We start from the raw sequence: 6000 nt of genomic DNA, 5'->3' as shown, positions 1-6000 counted from the left end.
GCTAAAGTTCTTTTTAATTATTCGCCGGATTATTGAAATGAATTATCTACTCTGTGCTTGAAAAAAAATTTCTCAAAAGATTTTTTCTACTGCGTTGTTTATTTTTTTAATTTTATTTATAAAAATATTTAATTTGTCCCTATAATCAAGTAAATAATCCATAGCAATAATAATCTGCTTGATAGTCTGTTAAAAAAGACTTGAACCTATTCTTTTTACATTAAGATTCAGATTTTCCCTCGATTTTCGTTTGCATGTCTTTTAACTAAATGGTGTGTTTCATATAAGAACTCAAACTACTAAACGGTGTGTTTCATATAAGAACTTTCTTTATAGAAGTTGCTTTAAAATATCAATATATCCATTTTTTAGGTTTGTAATAATTAAAACTTAATTGAATACTCCATCTGTTCCCAAAAAAACATAGAACTGGATGTGACATAGAATCTTGATTTTCTATTCAGATTCGTTGTAATAACGAATCAAGATTCATTGTACTAGAATATGTCATATCTAATTCTAAATTTGTTTTTAACAGAGGGAGTATGCGCTATTTTTTTTTCATTTTAGGTGCATTAACTTCATCTTCATCTTAATATGTTTCAATCACCAAAAAAGTCCACTGGCTCCAACTCTGAAAAAACAAAAGCATGCAATGCATGTGGCCCATTCGTTTCCTATGAAAAGGATGGGTTAAGTTTTGGATTTTCGAGGCACGTTTTTCAAACCGCTAAACTGTACGTTTTGTGCGAAAACTTTCTATATGAAAGTTGTTCTAAAATATCAGATTAATCCATTTTCCAAGTTTGTAATAATTAAAACTTAATTAATCAGACGTTATTACCATCTCGTTTTACGTGAAACATTTAATCTTCATCTTTATTTTTAGGAGATTCACATTGTCACATCTCACTACCCTGCAGAGATCAGAGATGGATGCTGGCTCTTACTAGTGCCATATCCTGCATTCAGATTTCAGAAAACATTAGGACAAAGACAAGATGGATGCCAGTGTGTCGCCGCACTGAGCAACTAATGGAATTCCAGCTCTCAGGTAGTAGTACTAATACTTCAGCTTAACTTTTAAGCATTTTATCTAACTTTTGTGATTCTTTTTCTTCACTGGATGGATTGACCATGTGTGTGTATATCCTGACGAAACGACGAGGAAAATCAGCCATACATATTGCGTGTTTATCCTCTCTTTTTTTTCAGCATCCATTTTAGGTTGCAATGTATCGATTTTTGTCAAATCCATGCTGCTAGTCAATCCAGTTGTCACTCAGTGACAACTGACAAATCCAAATTCGTTGCATTCAGATCTCAGTTGTTTATGAGCTGGTCAACTGCTTGCCAGTGCAAACCTGCTGAAAAGGAGGCCAAGTTTTCTCAAGTGTCAAAACTTTGGAGAAAGTTTGCAGGCCATTGTAGGATGAGGTTTTTGAGCAGAGTTGGCATGCATCTGGCTGGCCTTTGCTACCTTCATTTCAAACTTATCCATTATACATGTCCACCACATACATTGTAGCACAATTCAAATTTTCCTTTCCAAAGATGAATTTTCTCGATATGTTCCAGCGCCACTGAAATTATGTAACATCACCACATTGTCAGTTTACATTGTGTTACTCCTAGAGCATATATACAAGTCCCTTTTTATAGATAATGGAATGTTTGCTGAAAACGGTCTGAGATAACAATGTTAATCGAAAGCGAGAACGAAAGCTCAAGCGCTTACTTCGACTCATACTGGGGGTAAGGCATCAAGTGAATTTTGGACAGCATGACATTTGCATATAAACTGTAAACAGCTATGGGGTTATGATGTAAACTGTCATAAACAAAGTTCTATTCAGTGTTCATACAGATAAATACATAATGGTGCCTCTGACGTGCTCCTTATGATAAAAACAGAAGAGTGGATGAGCAGTGTCAGGTAGAAAAAGCAGATCTTTTTTGTGTGACCAATTATATGCTAAAACCTATACATCAGTAGTAATAATTATTGTGCAGGTGGGATGCAAATCTCCGGTTAACAAATATTGCCTGATACTGACGCAAAGCAGATCAAAACAACTCCTGGAAAAGCTATGGCCAGAAGTGAAGCAGTACTGCAAAAAAAGCACATGCTGATAGTTTTTGCTTGCTCTGAAGCCTGAAATCTCAGGGCACAACGAAAAGGAGAAGCCATTTCAGTCTTTAATTTTGTGCAGATATGAATATGATGGATGCAGTGCCATGAATTGAATGAAGATTAAGACCTGCTTCATTAAATAAATTTCTTTTTTCGCATTCATGGATAAATATTATGCATAAAGGAGACCTGAATATTAGAATAATATACCTGATCCATCCATTCATTTTCCCCTTAATTATGTCCAAAAGCAAAAGAAGAAGCTGCATCAAGCCTGAATAAAAATGCTATGGGTAGAGTACCAAAAAGACATTCTGGTCAGCACTAACACAAACTTAAATTTTGTCCACTTTAATTTGGCCATCACGTACACGATCGCCCGCCGACCGGCTGTGCTGTATGTCACTTGTGACTTCAGAGATCCAGCTCGACCTTTTGAGGTAGACAAGGGAAAGATAATTTGGCAGCTACTATAAGGAAATTAACATGTAAACCTATGAGGCCATGATGCGGTTCAGTTCAGGCACCACATGTGGTTTTAATTTGGGCAAATATGGTGGAATAAATGTAGAAGTATTTTTTTTCAGCTGGCTACTAGAAAAATAAAATGTACTATATACAATTTCCCCCATCTCTTAAAATATAAGGGAAATAAAACAAGATTTAAAGGAAGAGACGTCACTCTAAACAATTTTAAATTAAACATTTTTTTTAAGAAGATACGATGAAGAGACGTCCCTCCAAATCCAAAAATTTTCTTTTCGAACTAAACAGGCCCAGAGATTCAGAGTGCAAACCTATGAGGCCATGATGTGGTTCAGTTCAGGCACCACGTGTGGTTTTAATTTGGGCAAATGTGGTGGAATAAATGTAGAAGTATTTTTTTTCAGCTGGCTAAATGTACTATATACAATTTCCCCCATCCCTTAAAATATAAGGGAAATAAAACAAGATTTGAAGGAAGAGACGTCACTCTAAACATTTTTAAATTATATATTTTTTTAAGAAGATACGAGGAAGAGACATCCCTCCAAATATTTTTTAAGAAAAAAAAGTGAGCATGTTGGGATTGAACATAGAACCTCAGGGTTGAGATCACACACCCCTTGCCGCTGCAGTATCAAGTGCATCCTAACTTATGATATACAGTTTAAGCCAAATAGAAAAAACTCAAATGTCCTTCATTAAAACTCGGGAATCACCTCCCGATTGGCATAATTAAAGGACGATTATTCAAGTAACCCATGTAGTATTTAACTCTTCTTGATTTACCAACTGATCTTAATTTAGTGGCAATCAAAGGGGTTTGTGAACAAGACGTCAATCATATTTTAGGATAAAATTGAAGCACCAAAAATTCTTATCTATATCTTTTATATAGTTACATATAGAGCAAGAAGTATGTCCAAAGTATGTCCGACTATTTGGATTAATTGTTTCTTCCAAACACCTCTCCACCTGGAAAACAAAACTCAACCGGGGGGGGGCACACTTTTAGAATAGACAAATCACAAAAGTTTTAAAATTATCCTATCACTCAAACCATTAAACCAAACAGAGCAGAGACGAATGCCCGGCAGACAGGCACTAATCTGATGAAGGCAAATTGACCCATGACACAGATAGGGAGTTTATATGCATGGCAACCTCTCCCTCCTCATCACCTGTCCTAAGTGTACGGGCCTGTTTAAGGAAGCTTTAAATTCTGAGAAACAACTGTTTGGTAGTCAGCTTCTGAGAATCTGAAAAAGCTCTGAAACCCAGGAACGGAACAGGCCAGAAAAAGAGAGATGAGAAAACACAGGCGTAACGTACATGCGTTATGGCACGTTGTCGATCGTCTACGTCGACCAAAACGACGCAACAAACGCCGCCGCCGGGAAAAACCGCGGGAGCAAGAGCTGCCGTGCTGAGGTAGGGGCCGGCGAGGCTGCCAATCCACGGATGCCGGCCTTCACGGCCATGCGTCTTCCACCCAGGTCCCATCACTCCGTTTGCACAGCCCCAACCAACCCAATCACTGACGACATTCCTGCTACTACCTCGATTTTAAAGACTTGTTTACTCCATTTGTTTCTAAGTTACTTTCTAGCCGAAACTTTTTAAGTTTGGTCAAGTTTATATAAAAGTATAGTTACATTTCTAACAGACAACAAATAAATTATTAAAATATATTCAATATTATATTTATAAAGCTAATTTGGTTTGATGATATTGCTTTTTTTATAAACTTAGTCAAACTTAAAGAAATTTAACTAGAAAAAAAAATCAAATCCACATACAATAAGAACCAAAGGAAGTAACTAGTTTCTTTATGGTTCTCTCAATTGGTAGGATCTTTTATTATTAAAAATGATCTTGGCTGCTAGTTTATGAGTTCTACTATAAATAGAAAAATATTTTATTACCAGTAATTGATGTAATAGCTAGTATAAAACTATAAATAGATATGATTTATTAGATGAGAAAAAAAAGTCTAGATTGATTTTGTTACAAGTAAAGAGCATTATAAAACACATCTTCTGATTATATCTTTTGTGTAGAAACATAGTCAGAAATGTAATTTTTAAAAAATTAAAGTTTTTTGTATTTACTCAGAAACTTTTCGTTTTGACATTGTGCTAGCTTTTCTTGTATACCTTTTTTTCTGAAGCCTAAAAATTATTCTGAAGTACTGCCGGCCGTTGATTTCAACTTCTCTCTGACGAACACCGGTACATTCGGGGTTACCTAGCAATAGATAATTCATATATAGTAACAAATTTGTACTGGGCCTTTTAAATTTGTGGCTCTGTGAGCGGGCGGCAGCTACGTGCGTCTCGATCGCGACCAAGTGTACGGTACGTAATCACCTATTGTGACTGACAATAGAATTTACCATTTAATATTGGTCGCTTTTACAACAATTAAGAAGTCATCAATCACCTATATATACAATACGAAGTACAAACAAATAAAAGATCTAACCAGAATTGTTATTTACTTAATTACGCAATCGGATTCCCCTTAACCGTGCCAATTCGAACTCTTTTGTCCGTACCAATTCTGAGTCAGTTGCCCAATGCACATGATTGGAAGGTCCCGGAGGACCACTCGTGTGGCGTGCGTAGGTGGTTTCCCCTCTCGCTAGGGTTTATGTGAAGTAACAAGATTTAAGCCATATTATTTTCTAATAAACGCTAATAAATTCAAGTTTCAGTTTTGATCTAAAAATATCTAAGTTTTTCAGTTTAATTTAAGCAGTAATATATGTACTGCTCTAATAAGCAGCTCATGGTTATCAACACAGGCCGAAGGTGCAAGGTGATAGCTTAGCTGAGTTGCCAGTGCTTATCCTGTTATCCATATATAACCATATGGTTCCTATGCCCAATCGTTGACCAGAAAATTGAACCCATCGATCGATCAGCTGCATGAAGAAATATGTATCGCGGATCGAGTTGGATTTGATTTCTTTTTTCAGCTGACTATTGCACACATTTCTCCTTTCTTTTGGTTCTACATATCAAAGTCAAACTGTTGTTGTAAGATAGTATAGCTTGAGGAATATACAGTTGGCGCTTCGGTGGGTTGTGTTGTGGAATGTGGAATATTCTTCGAACCGGCCAATTTGGTGTTTATCCAATGTATTCACCCAACTCATATATTGAACTTATTCATCTTATGGTCCGTTCTAAACTGCGTTCGGTTTGCCTACTTTCTTATTTTCTGTTAGTATATTTTTTTTAAACTACTAAACGATGTATTTATGAAAAAAAACATTTTATATAGGAGTTACCTTAACAAATAAAAACAAATTCATTTTTTCAAGTTTACAATAATTAGCATTGACTAATCATATGCTAATTAATCACTTTTATATATAT

This window comes from Oryza glaberrima, chromosome 6 (assembly GCF_000147395.1).
Source record: "Oryza glaberrima chromosome 6, OglaRS2, whole genome shotgun sequence".
Lineage (NCBI taxonomy): Eukaryota > Viridiplantae > Streptophyta > Magnoliopsida > Poales > Poaceae > Oryza > Oryza glaberrima.
This window is presented reverse-complemented; position numbering follows the sequence as displayed.